Raw genomic sequence first — 22,628 nt, 5'->3', positions numbered from 1 at the left:
TGTAATGGCAGGTGAGAAATGAATAAATAGGACCAATAACTATTTACATTGACTTCGACCAGAATAGACGCTGACGCTAGAAAGTGCTTTATGCCAGAGAGTTTTAAATGCTCGAAAGCTTGTTTAAGCTCGTATCCTAAGGCCCGACATAGAAAGAGAAAAAACTGTAAGAAATCCTTCAGTTCCTAGGTGCCTTAGTTTGTCCTGGGTTCTATAGAGGTTGTTGGTGTGTTTAGCCCAGTTATTATTAAAGCTGATTTTTCTAACTCAAGAGTTTTCATTTCATGGTTATGGGTGCGGCTGTGACAAAAAAATAAAAAAAGCATTTAATAGACTCAGGGCTTAATTTGTAGGGGAATGGCTTGGAACATTCTAAAATTGGAAGGATACAGAGAAGATTAGCATGGCCCCTAACGCAAGGATGAGACACAAATTTGTGAAGCGTTCACGAGTTCTGCCTCTTCTATTCAGAAGTGGAGGGGGTTGAGCCTGGAGCAACAAAACAGAGAACAGCCACTGCTACTAAATCTAGTCCTTCTTTCACGTACACCCACCCCCCTCTCCCATACACATCTCCATGATCTTACACACGCCCTCTCTTTCTCACCCACAGGCTGTCTCTCCCTCACACACAAATGCTCTAACTCACATAGAATGGACACATTTCTCTCTCTCTCTCTATCTCACTCATACAGGATCATACCCAGACTATCAGTCTCTCTCACACCCACACACTCTCAGAGCGTTCCCCTCTCTTCGGGCCATGGTGAGATGGGGTCTGCTGCAGCCCCATTGAGCCTTTCTTTAGGCCCCATAGTGGGATGGGGGTCTGCCATGGTCCTGCCAGTACTGGGCCTCTGTTCCGGCTGCAGTGGGATGGGATCTGCTGGCACCCCACTGGGCCTGTCTTCGGGCTGTGGTAGGATGGGATCCTCCATGGCCCCACCTTTGCCAGCGCTCTTCTCCATCACCGTGTGCTGGGTGATGCTGGCAGTACTCAGGGTGCCACTCAGACCATGGCGCTCCAGGTGAGCGCCCAGGTCACCTACCCCAAAGACTGGCTCCGTACTTAACATACTAGGTACCAGGAAAAAAAGAAACAATTTTTTTGAGATATGTGGATTTGTGGATCTAAAGTTTATTATTTGCCATTCCAAACATGACCTCAAGCTAAGTTACAACCAGGCCCAGTATGATATTTCCCTTCCCCAGAGAGACCAGTTCAATCTGCACATCCCAGAGAGAGAGAGAGAGAGAGAGAGAGAGAGAAACTTGTTGATTCTGCAGAACTCAGAAAGACCTGTGAGAAACACATATACCCATCCCTTTTGTAAATCCCAGAGAGAGAAAACACATATACTCATCCCTTTTGAAGATCCCAGAGAGAGAAAACACATATACCCATCCCTTTTGTAGATCCCAGAGAGAGAAAACACATATACCCATCCCTTTTGTAGATCCCAGAGAGAGAAAACACATATACCCATCCCTTTTGTAGATCCCAGAGAGAGAAAACATATACCCATCCCTTTTGTAGATCCCAGAGAGAGAAAACACATATACTCATCCCTTTTGTAGATCCCAGAGAGAGAAAACATATACCCATCCCTTTTGTAGATCCCAGAGAGAGAAAACACATATACTCATCCCTTTTGTAGATCCCAGAGAGAGAAAACACATATACCCATCCCTTTTGTAGATCCCAGAGAGAGAAAACACATATACTCATCCCTTTTGTAGATCCCAGAGAGAGAAAACATATACCCATCCCTTTTGTAGATCCCAGAGAGAGAAAACACATATACTCATCCCTTTTGTAGATCCCAGAGAGAGAAAACACATATACCCATCCCTTTTGTAGATCCCAGAGAGAGAAAACATATACTCATCCCTTTTGTAGATCCCAGAGAGAGAAAACACATATACCCATCCCTTTTGTAGATCCCAGAGAGAGAAAACACATATACTCATCCCTTTTGTAGATCCCAGAGAGAGAAAACACATATACCCATCCCTTTTGTAGATCCCAGAGAGAGACCCTTCCTTTCCTCTAGATCCAGAGAGACAGTACTATATGTTTCTAATCTGCCCCAGACTCAAACAGGTTTATGGCATTTACATAACATTTTATTGTCTTGTGCTCTTCAATTGGACCTGCAGTGGGTAAATGAGCCAGCTATGGCATGGCTGCAAGGGCTTCCCCCATAGCTGGTTGACCTTCACTGCCATACCAACGCTCCTGCACTCTCGCGCTGCCAGAAATGGGGTTCAGGTGGCTGTGCCGCAGTCCTTGACCTCACCTATAGCAGTCACAGCCCTGTAAAGGGACCATGCATCTCCTCGTCAGCCGAACCTGCAGGGGATGAGTGAGTCAGTCACAAGGCGGCTCTGCCTACCTGGAATGGAGGTTAGCCTAGAGATTAGAGCAGCAGGCTGAGAACTAAAGAAACCAGTGCTCAGATCCTGATGATCCTCCATTGCCTCAAGTACAAACTTAAGAGGGTCATTTACTATGCTGCAATGAGGGAGTAACACGCAAAAAAACACAAAAAAACTGCTTATCATGAAATATTTGGCCTTAAAAAACAAATGCTATTTAGATGAGCTGCTTTGCATACATAAAATTTTCAAATGCGTGCAAAGCAACTCATCCATAGGTAATCCTAATGCTGAAGCTGCGTTATTTCATGAAAAGTTAGCAATAACTCAGGAGTTGTAGCTAGCTTTTCCTGGAGACATCAGGGCGCTAATGTGCATCTTGGTGCCTTCAGTCTGCTTCATAAAAGGCAATGTTCCAAAATCCTCCAGGGGTCTGGGTAGACCCCAATCCACCACCCCACTGCCTGTAGAAATGGCCCAGAAGGGGCAAAAGTTTTAAAAATAGATCTAATAGTCATGCGGTGATGCCCCTCCAGATTCAAATATTCCTCCACCCCCCCAATAGCAGCTCCCCTGGTCCTCCCCTAATATTCATCAAATTCTATTTTAGTCCGGTGGATCCCTTTGCCACCTTACCCCCCTGAGCTTAAAAGCTGCCCTGGTGGTCCAGTGGTGGCCAGGAACATTCCCTAGGCTGCAGGCCCAGGTGGCGCCATTTTTCAAAATGGCGCCACCCGGCCTTTGCCCCATCACGTCACAGGGGGCAAAGGATGGGTGGTGCTATTTTGAAAAATGGCTGTTACCTGGGTCTGGAGCCTTGGGGGCACTCCAGACCCCCAGTGGATCTATTTTCAAAGAAGAAAGGTTCCAGAAAGGCGGGGTCACGATCCTAGTTTCCGAGAGGGAGGAGCAATTTTTTTTTTCACAGAAAGGGAGATGGATGTGTGAAACAGACTGCAGGTGTAGTTAACGGAGGACAAAACTGGCAATGGACTTTTAGGAGGTGAATTTTCAGAACAATTTATTTACTTAAAAGCCGGTTTTCTGCTCGTCGGTGTCTATTACAAAATAACCCAGGACTCATTTCATGCAGAAGAACGCACGCAGCCCACATTTTCACAGATTCTTTTACGTGCAGGGGGGAGAGATATTCTGGGGAATGGGGCAGAATTGAGACCCACATGCATATTGTTTTTATAATTTTAACAAATGTGGGCCTAAGCTAACCCACACAAGTTGCTCCCTCGATAGACCAGGTGTAGCTTTGTTGTGCGGGTGGCTTTGCACGTGCATTCAGGCACTTACCCAGGAATTTCCAAAGTGGAATTATGTTCGTAGGTTTGCTTTGAAAATGGGTAAAATCTGCATGTCAACATTACACGCAGAATTCACCCCTTCATTACACACGCAGAATTCACCCCAACATTACACGCAGAATTCACCCCTTCCTGCACAGAGGATCCTTAATTACAAAACAGTGAGAAGATACTAAGGGGTGCAAGGCTGAGCGGTGCATAATTAAGTGATGAAAGTGCCCTGTTCAAAGGATTCATTAACTAATTCTGGGGTTTCTAGAATGAATGGCAAGTGGAAGATGTGGAGCATTTTGAACTGTATCTCTGTGAGCGGAAATTACAGCAGCTAGAGGGGCCAATGCATTTTAACCCACTGTCGGACGTGGGTTAAATAGGCGCTAATCCACCCCATAATGCAATAGTTGGATTAGCGCCTATTTAACGAGCGTCTGGGGTGGAGTGAATGAGTTAGCGCTCATCACATGCAAATGCACGCGAATGAGGCTATTACTCATTCACTCCAAATGCAAAAAGATAAATGTGCGTCTCAGACGCACATTTATCGCTCAGCTATTAACGCCTGCCTGGAGCAGGCAGGTTGAGGCAGACAGGCAGGCTATGAAAACCGAGGCCGAGTTTACTGGCGACGGTCTTCATAGCCGGCAGCCGCGGTGGTTCGCGTTAGCAAGGAGGTGCTAGGCTCGCGCAAGTTAACGCGACCCCCTAATTTACATATTGCATGATGCCCCCATTGCGGGTGCCATGCATGCGTTAAGAAAGCGGGCGTTGACTTTTCAGTGCCCGCTTTCCGCAAAGATTATTGCATCGGCCCCAAACAGCAGACATCAAATAGCACCCAATATTTAAAACTAATAAGGATTTTTAAACTTTCCCGCTCTCCATATCTGTCATCCTAAGGTTGTTGTAGACTGGGGGCTCGCATGCACACACACACACTCTCATACACACACATACATGCTTGGTGAGAGACAGAGGGAGCATGTGTGAGACACACACAAACACACTTTCTCTGTACTTCTCTCACATACAGACATGCTTACTCCATCTCTCTCGCACACATACACACACTTCTTCTGTGTCTCTCTCACACGCTAACATGCCCACACACACACACACACACACACACACACACACACACACACACTTCCTGTATCTCCATCTCTCTCTCTCTCTCTCTCACACGCACACATGCAGACAAAAACTGAACTGGAAACCACAAGCCAGATTTTGTATGCAGTGCAACAATGGAACAGAAAATCACCTCAAAACAGTACAATTAAGAAATATAAATCAATCAGAATAGTAAAACCATACTAAAAAAATATACTTTTCAAAACAGCTGATGAACCAAATAATATTCAATTAGAAGATCCTGTACAAATTTTGAAAAATGTCCTAAACATCAGTAAAATATTTCAAAACAGCAGACATCAAATAACACCCAGTAATTAAAACTAATAAGGATTTAAAAAATTCCCCACTCTCCATACCTGTCACCCTAAGATTGGTGTGAACTGGGGGTACACAAACACACACACAGAAACACAAACAAAATTTGCCTTCTCTGTCTCTCACACATATAAATGCTTAGTGAGAGACAGAAGGAGCTTGAGTGTGTGTGTGTGTGTGTCTGTGTGTGAAAGAGACAGACACACACGTTTCCTCTGTCTCTCTCACGCATACACACTTCCTCTTTATCTCTCACACAGGATTCCTGTCTCACCCATGCACACACACACACGCACACGCACACGCACACACACATGCTTCCTCTCTCTCCCCTCCGCCCCCGCACACAGGCATCCTCTCACACATATGCCCGCCGGGCACGCACACACACTCACTCTTCTATACACTCACCGTCTCATACACACACAGGCACTCTCTCATATACGCCTACAGGCCCCCTCTCACACATACGCATCCACAGGCGCCCTCTCATATATATACACAGGCACACACACACTCACTCTTCTATACACTCACTGTCTCATATACACACACAGGCATCCTCTCATACACATACACACACACACATACACATCCCCTCTCATGCACAAACACACACCCTGTCTCATACACACACACACCCACACACCCTCATATCCACTCTCGTACACACACACACACACACATAACTTATACACTGGCACTTACTCTCACAGGGCCAGTCTCTCCCTTCTTTGGCTGCCGAAGGGTCTGTTGTCCGCTCTGGCTCCAGAAGATGCCAGCAGAACCTCTGCAGCTCCTTGCTTTTGCTGGTGGGATTTCCCCCACCACGTCACTGTTTCGCGCAGCCGCAGGACCTTCCTGCCGGCAGCAATGGCACCCTCCCCCTATTGCCACCCCCCCACCCCACTTAGCACTCCTCTGGGGAGGGATGGCCGCAGAGTAAGGTCCAGCAGTTAAACTATGACCATGTGTGTTTTTTGTTTTTTTTTTTCTTTCTGTCAAACTGAGCCAGAAGCTGCAAGGGAAAGTCCCAGAGTAAGTCTCGGCCTTTAGATTGTTACTGTGAATGTCTCCTTGCTAAGACGGTTAGAGGTTGCTAGAGAGAGAGCCTGTGAGCCAGGCTCAGCGGTTAAAAGGGAACTCTGAACTTTTACTGTCAAACTGAGCCAGAAGGAGCAGGGGAAGGAGTGACTGGGGCCTTGTCCCAACGAAGACCTGTTACAGAGACTAGGACCTGGAGCCTTAGCACCAAGTAACTTTCTCGTTATATATATATATATATATATTCTACTTTTTGGCACTTCAAAGTGGATTGCATTCATGTAGTGTCCCCAGGGGGCTCACAGTTCAAGTACCTGATTCACTAAGAGTTTTTCCCATAGACATAAAATGGGAGAAAAGCCTTAAAGAATCTGGCCCAAAGTTTACAAGGTAAAGTGACTTGCTTATGGTCACAAGGAGCAGCAGTGGGGTGTGAACGCTGGATTGTCTGGTTTTGTTAATCCACAGTTCTAACCACTAGGCTACTCCTCCAACTACCTGTACTCTCTTTGAGCCAAGACCTTGCAAAGAAAAACCTATCCAACTCCATACAAGGGGAACTGCCTGCAGAAGCTCAGCCTGTGTTTTCAGCATACATAGGGTCCTCACAGACAGCAAGACCTTCACAGCAGCCCTAGCACCCTTCTGGTTCTGGCCACTGCCTTGTTGAACTGGTTTGCTACCTTGAAATCAACCTGCTTTGTATCCATCAGTTTCTCATCTCCTATTGTGAAATATATTTTAGTATTTAAACTTAGCTGTCAAGCAATCGACTACTTCTCAAGCTTTCTTGAATCGCTTCCCAAAATGTGCACTCTATCAATTGTGTCCACTCCATGGCAGATCTTAGCATTATGCTCAAAAAAGACAATTTTTTTTCTCCTAACTCTCCATCCCCACCCTTCCCTGCCCCACGGTGTTATTCATAATAACATAAGAAACTGCCATGCTGGGTCAGACCAAGGGTCCATCAAGCCCACCATCCTGTTTCCAACAGTGGCCAATCCAGGCCACAAGAACCTGGCAAGTACCCAAACAATGCCAACGGGCACAACCGTCCACAGGACCAATCCTTGTGGCATTCAATGTGTCACCTTTCTTTGTTCAGAGTAAACTCCATTTACCACCATCATCTATTATCAGTCCAATCCAATCTAGTGACAGTCCAATCACTGACCTTAAATCTGGCCACTAGATGTCACTATCGTACAAAGACTATAACTCCCTCCTCCTCTAGGGGCTGTGATGCTGCCTTAACAGCAGCTCGAATTCCAGCTAGGAGATGAACCCAGATCCCTCTGCACTGGAACACTGGGTCAGCCCCCCACCACATTTAACCAAGGCAAAATACTTTTCTAAGTTACGGGTATAGCACTTTTAATGAATTTTATTTATTTTCCTCTGAAAAGAATTAACCAGCTATCTGTATGTATGACATACAGATAGTGCTAGTAGAATGCCAGTCTCGGAAACTGAGGACATTAGCTTTCTGCCTTCCAGAGAATGAATCTTAAAGATGGCTTGATTTGACAAAATAGGAAAGAGCATATGCATAGGAGAAAAAGCATCCATCATGGGCCTGGAACACAGCCAGAGCTGCCCTCTAATGAACAAGGAAACAGTGGTCTAATTTTGGAAAACTGCAGTGGAATAATTTTTAGACTATTTTGTATAATCAAGAATATATGTTACGAGGAATAGTTTGGGTTTTCTAACTCTTACAGATTACTTTCCAGTTTGTGTTTTCTTTTTCTTCACAGTTGGGTTGAGGCTATAGACATCTGGGATGGCCAACTCCATTCCTTGAGAGCCACAAACAGGCCAGTTTTCAGGATTTCCATCATGAATATGCATGAGATAGATTTGCATACAATGGAGGCAGTAAGCTCCAAACTCTCCACTTTACTATTATTATTCTTTGACGCTTTCAAATTTTTGTTAAGCAGAGTTTCACATACGAGCTTGAATGGGGGGGGGAGGGCGTTAACAATTTTTTAAAGATTTACAAAGGAGGAAGAGCATGCAAATCTATCTCATGCATATTCATTGAGAATATCCTGAAAACCTGGCCTGTTGGTGCCTCTCGAGGACTGGAGTTGGCCATGCCCTGCTCAACATTATGACCTTTTTGAATTTTGGCATGCTTAGCTGGTTGGCTTGATATCAAAGACAGCACACGTTTCATACACCATCACCCAGAGCAAGGTTCCAGCCTCTGTTTTCCATTAAATGATATCTACATAACATATGATTGAGGGTGCTTGATTTTTCTGATGACCTTGCAATGAGACGAGATCCCATTCTAAGAGATCCGATGACATGCTAACTCATATTAGGACAGCTGACTTTCAACTGTGAAAATTCCAAACGCTTAAAGGCATCAAGTCACATTGTTCCTGAGGATCTTCTTCCACACCCACACATGACCGTCCCTGCCATCCCACTATTAGGAAATACGCATTTCATTTTAGGGAGAATTACAAACATTTGTCATTTCTCCGTGTACACAAACTAAGTAAACCATTGTACACTTAGGGGCGGATTTTCAGAGCCCTGCTCGCCTAAATCCGCCCAAAACCGGGCGGATTTAGGCGAGCAGGGCCCCTGCGCGCCGGTGAGCCTATTTTACATAGGCCTACCGGCGCGCGCAGAGCCCCGGGACTCGCGTAAGTCCCGGGGTTCTCCGAGGGGGGCGTGTCGGGGGCGTGTCGGGGGCGGGCCCGGTCATCGCGGCGTTTCGGGGGCGTGTCAGCAGCATTTTGGGGGCAGGTACGGGGGCGTGGCTACGGCCCGGGGCGGCCCGGGGGCGTGGCCGCACCCTCCGTACCCGCCCCCAGGTCGCGGCCCGGCGCGCAGGAGGCCTGCTCGCGCACGGGGATTTACTTCTCCCTCCGGGAGGCGTAAATCCCCGGAGAAAGGTAAGGGGGGGGGGTGTAGACAGGGCCGGGCAGGTGGGTTAGGTAGAGGAAGGGAGGGGAAGGTGAGGGGAGGGCGTTAGAGGATTCCCTCCAAGGCCGCTCCGATTTCGGAGCGGCCTTGGAGGGAACGGGGGTAGGCTGTGCGGCTCGGCGCGCGCCGGCTATACAAAATCGATAGCCTTGCGCGCGCCGATCCAGGTTTTTAGCAGATACACGCAGCTCCGCGCGTATCCTCTTTCACCATCATGTAAACCGGATTGATTTGTATTGCATACAGGAATTCTGGTATATAAAAATTAAAAATAAATAAATAAATAAATAAATCTCCTCAACCTCATTCCCACTCTCTTAATATCGCCCCATCCGCCCTCACTGTCTCTCCCCCTCTCCCCAGCCCTCCAGGTCATTCAAACCACCTCTCAACCTCTCTCAACCCTTCAGCCCCTTTCTATAACCCTATCTCACACTCTCACTCGTTCCCTCCAGCCAATCGAACACAGCCCCACTCATATCCACCCAATTGCCAAGTTATCATTGTCCCCACAACCCCCAGTCTGTAAGCCCCAACTCTCCCCCATTCCAAAGTCCTTGGACTGCCCACTCCCACTCTATCTCTGAGTCCCCACACTCCTCCAATACCTACATTTCCATTCTTATTCTGTTCTCCCTCCTCAGATTCTCAAGTCTACATTCTTCCTCTGCTCTATGCTCTTCAGATCTCTGAGTCTCACTTCTTCTTCTGTTTTATCCACTAACCCCCCCCCCCCCCCCCCCAGGGTGAGTCCCCAGTCTCATTCAAGTACCCACATTCTGAGTCTTCTTACTCTGTCCCCTCCAGTCCCCAAGGAGCTGCAAACCTGTTTATTGCTTTTCATGATCCATTCTCCTCTCTCCCCTTCATGGCCCTACATTTGCTCCTCCTCTTGCCCAGAAAACTGGTGCTTTTGAAAAGGTGACTGCTTCTTCTGCAGCACGTGCTGGTGCCTCTTCAGCGCCTCCTGTGGCATGCTGTTTGAAGTGCACGCTGCAGGAGGGACAGAAGAGGCACTGGTGCCAGGCAGGAGTAGCAGCCTGAAGAGATGCAATTCCAGTTAATTCGGTGACAGAGAGGATCAGCGGTGGGACTGGACACAGCTGTTTGCCTTTGGGCTGCATGGGTGCAGCTGGAGTTGGTGGGCTAAAATCCAGACCATTTCTGAACATTGTAGCTCTCCCTTTTGGCTTCTGGACCCGTCCCCTAATTTCTGTGCTGTGTCCAGAGAAAATCTGGATGGTTGGCAACTCTAATTCCTACAGAGCTTTTGGCAATATGCTTTACACTGCTTGAAAGGTGATGTTCAGGTTTGCCAACAACTGGCAATTAATGAGAGACATATTTGGGGCGCATGCCCTCGAGTTTAATAAGCGCATTTAGATCATTTTGCAGATGCTAAAAATATCATACTAAGGCCTCAGCTATCTCCCACCACATTAACATGTAAATGCTGCAATTGCTAGCACTTACCTGCATGTAAACAAATAATCATGAAACAAACGTACGATTTTAACGAGTCTATAGGAAATAGTGCGATATGACGCCACCTCCTGCAGTGGCACAAAGTTCCCTGCATTCGCCGGACTTTTCACATTGGGCTGGCAAACTCAGAAGGGGAGGGGAATTCCTTTTTATACAAGATATTTAAATGTATTTATTTATTTATTTGGTGAAATACCTCCTAACCGTGTCATTCAGCAATGGCTGCAATATATGCAGAAGAACTTTGATGCCCCTCTTGAATGTAAAGATTGATCACGAAAATTCTGCCCCTCTGGGCTGGTGGTAAGATTCATTTTTGATGGGGTGGATGGGGGGAGTCTCATGGTATGTACTGGGGGGGGGGGGGGAGGCAAATCCATTTTGGAGGTGGTGGAGTTTTCTGCTATGCAGCAGGATACGCCACTTGGGGGCAGGGGTATGCTTCTTGGGGAGGTTTCCTGCTATGTGCCATGGTGATGCTCCTTACTAGGATTTCTCTTACGCTGGGACAGGGCGATAGTGCTTGTGGGGGGAGGGGCAGGGAGTCAGAGTGGCCATTTCTGTTCGCCAAGTTTGGGGGAGCACGGGAACCCCCAAGTCAACCAGTCCAAATTGAAAGTGCCGATTAGCCCAGGGGATTCTGGGATGCTGCTAACGAGGATGTGGAACATTTTTCCCTGAACGTCTGCATTAGTACCACAGCCACCCCATTTATGACTGGTTTTACCTTGCCCCTGGTTAATAGTTTTTCAAAGCACATTAAAATCTATTTTAACGTGTGCATAAAAATATTATCGAGTTGCACAGTGAAACGTTTTAGCACATGCTTTATTGCATGGGCCCCATTTATGGAAGAATAAGAGACATGCTGTAATCTTCCACTGAAATGCACGCAGCTAGAAGAAGAGTTTTCAGGGACAGCATTGAAAATTGTTACTAGGCATGGATATTTGTTTTCATTTATTTCAGTAGTTTATGCATGTACATTTTTTATGCGCATAAAATGTGATTTTTATGCACGTAAGAACAACTTACGTGCATAAAATTCATTTTTATTTGCATGAAATGGCATTTATGAACAAACTATCTATAATGAATGAAACAAACTGGAAAAAGGTGTCTAAAAAAAGACAAAAACGAATGAATAAATCAAACTGAAAACATTTTGTCTGCAAATCCCTAATGGTTAATATGTTTTCCAGACTGAGGCCATGGCCTTCAAATGAACCTCGAGGAAACCTCATTATTATCCGGAGACTGGTTCCAAGGCATGCCCCCAAAGGGCATCCAAGTCCCCTTTCTGAAAAGCATAAAAGTAGCACGTGTTCCAGACCTTGCCAGAAGTTTCCAAGGCACGTTTGAAGTGAACTGCCACACCTTAAAGCTGGTGCAGAGTGCTACTACAAAGTCAGCAACATCATGGTCGGTTTGAGCAGTCAGAGAAGACAGAGAAATAAAGGCACCCAATAAGGAACAGGGACAGTGGAGAGAATCCCTTTAAAGCTAACAAAGATTTAAAGATGCAGCTTTTGGACAACCTTAGCTTTTCCCGATGAACAGGCCCTCTGTAGACTCGCCGCCCCTTGCATCGTTGAACATTGACGAGCTGTCTAGGTATTTTCTCTACCCAACTTCCTTATCGGTTTTCTTTTCAGCAAATTTGCTTTTTTGGCAGGTTATGATAGTACTGGTTGCTAAAATAAAAAGCACAGCCAAGATCTTTTGTCCCAGCTTTAGAAAAATAAATCAGTTCAGTAGTTTCAACTAATTAAAAGGTCAGTCTGATGATTTAGGCATTTTTATATATTTGCTCTTTCAAGAAGGGACGTTCTATGAATAAATAAATGTAAAAAGGACAAAAGAGCAAACATCAGGTTTGGAAGCACTTGCAAACTGGCGGGTACTGCAACGCACAAGTGCCTTCATACCCCTCAAAAGAGTGAAGGAAGTAACAATTTCCGGATGAACGCAGGAACATGAATTAAAGCCTATGGTAATCACCATTGATTTCCCATTTGTGAGGAGCACACGTAGCCTCCACGCAAGCAACAGCACTGTAACTTTGAGGAAAGACGAACGGGCCATGTTGCAAGAGAAATGCACACCTTTCTGGTTTTAGCCAAGCACCGTGGTGAGAAAGTGACGTGATTAATTGACAGCTCGTCAAGCACGAGTTTGTTCCATCCTTGATTTTCTTTCTGTGGTGCTGCAGTTGGGGAGTTACTAGTTAGGCGGTACAACACTGTGCACGGGGCAGAATTACAGAGTGTCTGCAAGAGATATCGCAGGCGTAGACGGTGAGATTGGATCTAGAGAGTTTTGCATCTTTGGCGGCAAAGCAGAAGGCTGCCAAAATGATGATAGGCTGTGAATCATAAGCCTGATGAGGAGAGGGGTAAGGACCTAGGTGCACCCTGGAGGAGAGGAGGAGGATGCTGGATATCTATCAGGCACAGATGCCTCAGTAGCTTCCTTCAATGGAGAGACAGCGCTGGGGCCTACCCATTCTCTACCTTTCACAATGCCCATCTGTGGGTAGCTGCCAGCAGCATCTTTGTCTCCTCCACTGTCTCTGATCTTCCTGGGCACATTTTGGGTGCTTTTGTGGTTTTGTGCCATTCTAGGGGCCTGCACCCCATTCTAGGGGCTGTTTACACGAACCCCTTCTCCCTATAGGCCCGTTCATAGGGGCAACGATTCTAGCTGTTGCCCCCCCCCCCCCCCCCCCTCAGATGTGACCTTCCTTAGCTTTGGAGGTGGCTTGGCCATAATCGAGCCAGCTTGGCAGTTTGGCTTGGTGCATGGCCTCTATAATGTATATTTTGTATATATATATATATATATATATACCAACCAAATTGTTTCCCATACATTGGCTCTTTTAGGTAAACACCAGGGGAATATCTTTTTCTGAGGAGGAATATATATAATTTTTTTGTCTTTATTAGGATCTATGACCAGCACTTGCAATGGAGTGGATTTTTTTTAAATAATTTTAGGCCTTTGCAGAGCTGCTCTACCCCATCCAGAAGGGCAGCCACGTGGCAGGTTGAACTCCCCACACTGGGCTGAGGAGGCTGGCCAGTCAAGCAGGAGGCTGGGCTTGCAATCGCCTGGCCCCTTTCATCCTTGCTACCAGTCCCTCCCCTGTGCCCCAACCCTGCACTGAGGACACCAGGCCAGGGTCAAAGGCTGGGCTGCCATCCAGATCAGCCAGTTAGCCCCCGTGCCCCCCCCCCCCCCCCAAACCATGCAACCGGCATTCAAGTTTTGCCTTTGGCTCATGGCAGGGGTGGCAGCCTTGAGGTTTGAAAATTAATGAATCCAGGAGAGAACTTCTTACCAACAGGTTCTGATCGTTGGACACATCCACCACTTGTGAAAGAAGGAGCCAATTTCCCCACATCCCCTCCAGGACCTATCTGAATAATTCCCATCCTATGCAGTCTATCTGAGGTAAGAAACCACTGAATCAAAATTTTGCAACCATTCTCCTGCATATTGGGTTTATAAAGGTATATTGAATTTATGCAACTAAATCTCAAAATGATCTGATCCCATTCTTTGTCTGAAATGTCTCTACCTACAAGTATATACTTGGCACAAAGGTTAGATCTGGTTAACAGCGCTGCTAAATTAGCTTTAGGTACTGGAGTTTTGGAATCGATGCATGTCCTGCAGAGAATGTGGTTAGTGCAGTTAGTATAGCTGTGTTTAAAAAAGGATTGGATAAGTTCTTGGAGGAGAAGTCCATTACCTGCTATTAAGTTCACTTAGAGAATAGCCACTGCCATTAGCAATGGTTACATGGAATAGACTTAGTTTTTGGGTACTTGCCAGGTTCTTATGGCCTGGATTGGCCACTGTTGGAAACAGGATGCTGGGCTTGATGGACCCTTGGTCTGACCCAGTATGGCATTTTCTTATGTTCTTATGTTCTTAAGCAGTCTGCCCAGAGGATGGGACGTCCATTTCATCCTGGCTTACATCCGTGGTGTTATTCCACAAACACCTTGCCATTGCTGCTGCTGCGTAGTTCTCCTTTGAGGTCACGACTGCACCACTGCCTTGTTTCTGATCTATTCACTCAGAAGGGGCACATTTCACAGGGATTCTGACACTTATTGTCCTTTCTCCATTTCTTTTAGCCCTCATTTAAACATCAATCTTCATGTTTACGTTCCTCATGGAAAGTCTGTTCTTAATACTTAACAGTGCAAGGTATGCTCTCTGAACAAGTACAGTAGATTTAATTCTCCTAGGTTAGTCAGCAACATTCCAGTCATTGACAAGGGCAAATGAACAATATCTGCTTGACGGATGAATCATCCTCCTTTAAATGATAGAAAAAGTACCAGTGGCATGCATTCAGAGATATCTTGCTATCTATACCTTCTACAAAATTGTAACTCTTCATTGGGTCTAATTACATTGTTCCATCTCCCCAAATAAACTTAGACTTACTGTTAACACATAAAATAATGCCCCAAGTCCCAATTGATCATTAACGGGGGGACAAATGTCATTCTGCCATTATTAGGAGACTTTAATTCCAGGTTTACATGGTATAAACAATCCCCTACTCACGTTTGCTTTCAGGACACATCCCTGGAAAAATCAATCACAGCTTATTAGATCTCCACAGCGTTCAGCTCGAGTACAAAGGGTCTGACACGCCGGACACTGAGAGAGGCAAGCCTCTGTATAAAAAAAATGGCTGTTTCTGGTGAAGGCTGCTCTGGGCATGTTGTCTCTCCTCACCAGCACTACGGTCGGGTCTACACAGTAGAGATAGGTCTCACGCCCATACCCCCTCACTTCATCGGGATCTTCTTTGACTAGAGCCCATTGGTAAGAAGCAAGTATTGACACAGGTGGCCCAGCAGCACTTAGACACATTTAAAATGCACAGTCCCGAGCATGATTTACCCACTGGATTGGGAAGGATGGAGCTGCTGGACTCATTACCTCATCGTTCCACGGACGGACCTTAGGGAACGTGGCTGAAGCATGCACCTGGTTTCAAGAGCAAGAAAATGAGCTGGCTGGAGTAAGTATGAAAAAGCCCCCAAAAGTCTTGTAAAAGCAGGGCCGGTGCTCTCATTAGGAAAACTAGGTGATTGCCTAGAATCGCAAAACTTTTTAGGGGGCAACAAAATCCCAGAGACAATCCCACCAAAGAAGGGAGTGCTGTGCTGAAGCTACTGCCACTGAAAGGAGGGGGCGCCGTGCTGGATATAAATTAGAGGAGGGGGTTGAATGACAGAAGATTCGCCTACGGCACTAAATACTCTTACACCAGCCTTCTGTAAAAGTGGTCTTAGTACAGGGAGCGGAAGAACTAAGTAGCCACCAATTTGCTGCTTGCTGGTGCTACCAATGAGAATTTAACTTTTCTCATACCTTAACTACTTAACTTGATGGCTTGTGTTTGCAGTCAAGAAGACAAGCAAACATGAAAAAAAAAACCATGATGTGACTTCCATTCTAGAATAACTGTTATAAGGAACACCTTACCTTGTATGCATCTGCATATATATTCTGTTAGTTCCATGGCTGGCCCGCCTACCATTTTTATCCAAGGCAGTTTCCATTTCGAAAACATGTGCATGTGGAAAGTTTTGGAAGGGAGGAAAGACGATGAAAGTATGCGAAAATGTCTACAATACATTTGAGCTAGGTGAGGATGTGCTAGATTTAATTCAGTCTGCTTAAAGACAAAAGAAATTCCAACGTGGCTGAAACTATTTGAGCCACATGTTCTTCTGGCCTGAAATAGTAAGGACTAAATCCAAGATAGTGCGCTCCATGGGTTATGACAGATTGCAGCAGAGGGCGGGAAAGATGCCATGATCATTACAAACCTTCATTTTCTCTTCCCGCTTGGAGAACCAGCAAATCTGAGCTGGCTGGCATTGAAAAGCTGAGTCCGACTGCAACAAATATCTGAACCAGGTGATGCCAAAAATGCAACTCAAGGCAAGTGAACCAAATTTAAGATAAATCTCAACAGGATGAATTTCGAAGCACATCATGGAGGGTCTGGATTATACTGAGGCCAATAGTCAGTAAGTCGGTGAGCGGACAAGTTATACGGCCAAAGGTGATTGGATACATTGTCCTCGTTATCCCACTGAATATACTTGCCTAAAGTTGTCTGGCTACATGTAGCCAGATAATTTTAAAATTTAAAAGGATATGTTTGAATAACACCGGTTAGGTTTTTAAGTTGTCCAGGTATGTATATGTAGATAACTTAACACTTACCTGGATATATTCAAAATATATCCAATAATGTCAGGGCTTTTAGGCCTGATTCCCCAGCATCCTTCTCCCCCATCGCTAAAAACAGGTAAAAATACTTGCCGGTGTAGCGCCTGATCCTCCCACCAACCAGTCCACCAAATTTTAAAAATCCAGTGGGCCCTAGTGACTCAAGGCTGCCCCTCCTTCCTCAGTTATCAGTTTAATTGGTGATCCCCTCCTGTCCATTTCCTATCCCCCTCCCTACCCACCTGCTACCTACATTGTACCCTCCCTAACCCGCAAAACCCTACTGCTCCTCTCCTGGGTTACCAAAACCACTGCTGGGAGTGTGGTAATCTCCTACCTGCTCCCGACGCTTTCAGCATTACGCTGACAGCAATGCTGGAAGTGAATCATAACCACACCACTGGAAGTGCCGGAGGAGAGTAGGAGATCACGAGGCTCCCAGCGGTGATTCTGGGGATCTGGGAGGAGATCAGGGAAGGCCCAGGGCTGGGAAGGGTGCAATGTGGGTTAACGGGAGGATGGAGAGAGGGGCAGGAGGGAATAACTGGGGGGGGGGGGGGGGTAATCTTGGGTTACTAATGCTCATTGGACTTCTTTTTAATTTGCTGGGTTGTTCGTTGAGGGGTGGGGGAATCCAGAACTTCACCAACAAATATTTGTACTCGTTTTCAGGGCTTGGGGAGAAATGAATTGAGCCTAAAGGACCCAAAGATTTTTTTTTCTTACAGTTTGCGGTAGTCCTAAAATCATCCAGCTACCTTAGCCGGCTACCTCCAGGTATTGGCTAAGCAATCACATACCTTTCCTCCATCCAGAATGCCTCTTTTGCATCTGACTTTATCTACCTTAAACTTGGCTGGGTGGAGATGGCTATGATTGTGGGGGGGGAGGGGCTTATATTTAAACGCCACATTTGTCCAGCTAAGGGTGGGATTTGGACGGAGAAATCTTTTTCAAATGAAGGTACAATAAAGCATTCTGCTCCAGTACTACGGAGGTATTGACGCGAGTTAAAGAGAACGGCATACCCTCTCTGCCTATAGTGCTCAAGGATGGAGGATTACACATTCTCTGCCCCCCCCTCCCACCCCACACACACACACACTTAATATCCAATCCATCAGCTAGGAGTGTGCAGACAATAATATATTGTTTCGAATCATTTTTATTTTGGCCGATTGTTGGGACTTTTGTTTCAAAAGTCCCATTCATTTGCATTTGCATTTGAAAGTTTTGCATGTAAATGCTACTTTACTTGCATAAAATTGCATTGTATGCACTTAAGTTGTGGTTTTGGGCATAAAATCCAATTTTATGCATATAAAAAAATTTGCATCCATAAACCTCCAAGGCCGAATTGAACAAATGTGCGTCCCTAGGTGCAACTACTTCTGTTAGCTGCTTATCATTTCTCTAGCGCCATAGACGTAATCAATGCTGCATAGATACGCATAAGAGATCGTCCTCTCTCTGGGGAGCTTACTATCTAGTCAATATTCACAGGCAAGACAAATAAGAGATGTCAGGAAATGGAATTATTGTAGAAAAAAAATGGTTAAAATAAACAAGGCTATGATCAGAAGAGGCCAGGAACATTCTGCCCCATTCTATCTCAATGCGAGCTCTCTCTTTCCACAGAGCCCAAGCTCGGAGGCAAATTGAAAAAGTGAAACACGCTCTCTGCCTCCACAGCGTTCAATATGGGAGTGAATTACAGAGTGAAACACTGCCTGCATTTTTATACCTAAATAGGAAGAGAGTCTTAAATTTGTTTTGAGAACAGAATAAAAGTCAGATGCCAAGTAACTACAAGCTTATAACTCACCAAAAGGATGATGCAGATGTCATGTTCTTGCAGTTTATAGATAGCTGCCGGCCTCCCAGAATGAATTATAACCTTGCAATCGCAGAGTGGCCTGATAAACTAAGCATTTTAGATTATGGACCTGATCAACTAAGCATTTTCCCCTAGACGCAAAATTAGAGATGGTCCTTAAGTATATCAGGCCCTATGCAAGGAGTTTCTCTTTGAATCGTTTTGCTTTTTTCCCCTTCTCTTTCAGTCTGTGTTGCTTTCCTGTGACTCATACTGAGTACTATCTGGTGTTTAAATGGGAAAGAAACAAAACCCTGGGTGAAGAGGAGTTTGATGCTCTGTGGCACCACTTGTGGATCTGCGTGGCAGAGCTCTGAAGCAGAATAAATCACAAAGCTGGAAAACAGATTACTCTCTTGGTCCAGAGCGCCAGTGCTAGCCAAATATATACCTAAGTTAAGGACTGAAATGGTTGAAAGGGATGAGAAGGGAATTGTAAAGGGAGAGATGTTGGTGCCCAATGGGAAAATCACCCTCAGCATGGGGCCGAGGCTGCCTCTAGTTCTCTTGGCAGTTGATTGTAAGCCTAGACCGCAGTTCGGGACTGTGAGGCCCTTGTAGTTTGCCCAAATTACTTCCTTCATGTACATAAATCCCCAAAATAATGAGCAAGGAGACCCACGCTGCACTCCAGCTTCCCCCTGCAGCTCAGGAGCCTCCTGTGCTTAACCCACACTTCCTTGAATTCTATTGCTCTTCCTGCCTCCATCACTGCCACTGGGAAGGCCTCCCGTGAATCCACCCCACTTTCTAATGTTAGTCCTGAGTATACCCACTGTGGTCATCATGACCGGTTGCTCTAGAACTTGCTTTCTACTGAAAAAACATTTTACTTTGTTATAAGCAAAGCAAAAATCGGTACCTTGACTGTCTCTGTCATAGACTTGCCCCCACTCCATCCATCCTCTTCGCTAGGGTGTACATATTTATGTTGTTTAGTCTCATTTCATGGGCTTTTGGTACAGACTCTGCATCAGTTTGATAGCCCATCTCTGGATTGTTTACTGGATCTTCAGAATATTCTTTTGGGGGCATGGCCTGCAGAATTGGTTGCAATTCATCAGATGAGGTTTTACTTGTAGAGAAAGATCGCTACCATCTCCATTCTTCTACTGTTTAAACCTCTTCCTAGCATTCTTGCTAGGGTTGCTGCCTTGTTGCACTGTTTTACCAGACCAGATAGGATCAGCTAGAGGTCTCTATCCTGACTGGTGGACATCAGCATGTCATCTCCCGTTTTTATTTATTTATTTATTTATTTATTTAGCACTTTTATATACATACTTTCCAATAACAGAATTACTGATCAATTCGGTTTACATTCTAAACAATAACAATGACAGTTGATGTCTTACAATAAACAGGTAGATAAAACTTGGAAACAGATATATGGGGTTAATAACAAAACGTAAAAGTTACGTAAAAGTTACGGCGTTTATGTACTACTCTCGTGGTTTTCTGCAACCCAAAAGCACGGCTGCACTTTTTTTTTGCATCGAATCTTAAATTTCAAACCCTAGATCTCCCTGATCATAGCCTTCTTTAATTTAACCATGCTTTGCATAATGAATACATCATTGTGTGAAGTTTCTTATTTGTCTTGTCTGTGCTTTATGAGTAGATTATAAACTCCATAGAACAGGGACTGTCTCTTTTATGTATCTGTTATGTGTCTGCTCAGTGGTGTTTACATGTGAAAGTGTGATAGAAGTGATAGAAATGATAAGTAGTAGTAGTATTAATCTTAACTGCCAAGAACTTAGCCACACCTTGAGCTTTCTTAGATTATAAGAGTATACAGGGGTGCTATGCTGGGTCAACCAAATGTCCATCTAGCCCAAAATCCTGTCTTCAACAGTGGCATATCAGGATCATTAGGAAGAACGTGGCAGATCCCAAGGAGCTGTTCCAATCACTCCTCATTGGGGTAGGCAACCTTCAACCATCGTATTTCTGAACATTTAGGAAGTGCAGTTTAATATCTTGGCTGATGGGATTTCCACAGATGCCACACTTAATGCAACTCTTTGCCATCACCAAAACACAGAAACATCTCCATATTAAATGTGCTTAGGAGGAAGTGGTGTCTGTCTGTCTGCAGCAGAGGATCTGAAGAACTCATTTGCTTACTTCCCCAGCAGCCCCAGCAGAGGATGCCAGAAGATACTGCAAGCCATCTATGGGCAGACCAGATGGAGCATTTTGGTCTTTTTCTGCAGTCATTACTATGTTATTATATTTTCATCTTTCACAACTCCACACTCTCCAGCACCAGAGGATCTATGAGCTCATTTGCATGCTTCTTCTAGCAGCCTCAGCAGAGGACGCCATAAGCTTATTAGGCCTCAGCTTCCACAGCCCCCCCTCCCCCCCCCCCACACGCACACACACACGTGTGCATGTGCACATGTACACACACAGTTTTCATCTAGAGATAAGTGGAAGGTGTGTATGCCTTTCCAAGCAGTTAATTTCAGATGATATTGTGGGCTATTTCTTTTTCTTGCAGCAGAGGATGTGAAGGCTTATTTGCATATTTCTCCCAGTAAACCCCAGCAGAGGACACTGAAAGCCAGGTTTGAGCTTTTACAACCCCCATACTTTTTCTAATGGCAGAGAACCAAAACGTTCATCTACATACTTTTCCCGACAGAGAACTCTAGTGGACCCCGTGAGCCATCGAGTCTTAGCTCAAGTCCTATAAATTTTCAACTTCACATTTATTTATTTGATACGATAACAGGGAATTACTTCAAAACAAGGTCAATAAGGTATGTGATAAGCAGTTATAAGGAGATTAATTATAGTCTCCGCAGGATCACTGACAAATATAAAATAAACCAATAGCCTAAAAGTACTTTAAATTAATTTGAACATCTTTAGAACTCCCTGAAGAAAATTTAAGATGCAGATGGTAGTCCAGCAGTGGGAAGGGGCTATCCAGCCTTTTGCACTGAGTGCCACATGTAATGATTACCTATCGGTTGATGAGAGGTTGCAAGTGTGCACTCTCTGCAAAGAGCTCCTGGCCCTCAGAGGACAAGTCTGATTTCTGGAGGTTAGAGTGGCTGGGGCTCAGGCTGTGCTGGAGCTGGGGGAGGGGCTTAGCCGAGGCGTACTGACTTTGCTGCGGTTGGAGAACAGTAGGCAGTGCTGAGGATGCTGGGGGACGGGACTGCAGGGGTGGGTTCAGGCTGTATTAGGGCTGAAGGGCGATAAATGGGAGCCTCTGGCAAATTACTAGGGATGTGCAGAGCAAACGTTTATGTTCATAAGTCCATAAGTCGAAAGGGGGTCCCATTTGCGGTCAATATGGACATATGGAGAATTCCATAAGTTGAGTCTTTGTCCATATGTGCAAATAAAAATTTAAACCACTCACCCTCCTTAATCCCCACCCCCAAGACTTACCAAAACTCCCTGGTGGTCCAGCGGGGTCAGGACGCCATTTCTGACCTCCTTTGCAAGGAGCACGTGACGTCGGCGTCACGTCGGAGTGACGCGGCGTCACTCCGACGTGGCGCCGACGTCACGTGCTCCTCGCAAAGGAGTTCAGAAATGGCAGAAATGGCGTCCTGACTCCTCGCTGGACCACCAGGGAGTTGTGGTAAGTCTTTGGGGGGGGGGATTAAGGAAGGTGAGGGGTTTAAATTTTTATTTTGGATCAACAATCGCGATTTCCAACGTATTCAACATAGCTATGTTGAATAAGTTGGAAATCCGATCGTTTTCGCCTCATCACTTTTTTAAGTTAAAAAAAAAAAAAAGTAGCGTTTTACATTTAAGTTCAAAATGAATGCACACCCCTACAAATTACCATGGGTGACTGTGCTGCAGCTGGGGCTGGGAGGGGGATG

At 45.5% G+C, this 22,628-nt stretch overlaps 1 protein-coding gene and 1 pseudogene across 1 annotated transcript in view; one reads left to right on the top strand and one right to left on the bottom strand.

Moving 5' to 3' along the window:
• CELF4 (CUGBP Elav-like family member 4) overlaps nucleotides 1-22,628 on the bottom strand; it is a 1,498,022-nt gene that overhangs the window by 1,324,639 nt on the left and 150,755 nt on the right. The window lies entirely within an intron of this gene.
• LOC115082776 lies at nucleotides 342-456 on the top strand (annotated as a pseudogene).

Source organism: Rhinatrema bivittatum, chromosome 1, assembly GCF_901001135.1.
Source record: "Rhinatrema bivittatum chromosome 1, aRhiBiv1.1, whole genome shotgun sequence".
Taxonomy (NCBI): domain Eukaryota; kingdom Metazoa; phylum Chordata; class Amphibia; order Gymnophiona; family Rhinatrematidae; genus Rhinatrema; species Rhinatrema bivittatum.
The sequence above is the reverse complement of the archived record's forward strand: the minus strand, read 5'-3'. Positions and strand labels throughout refer to the sequence as shown.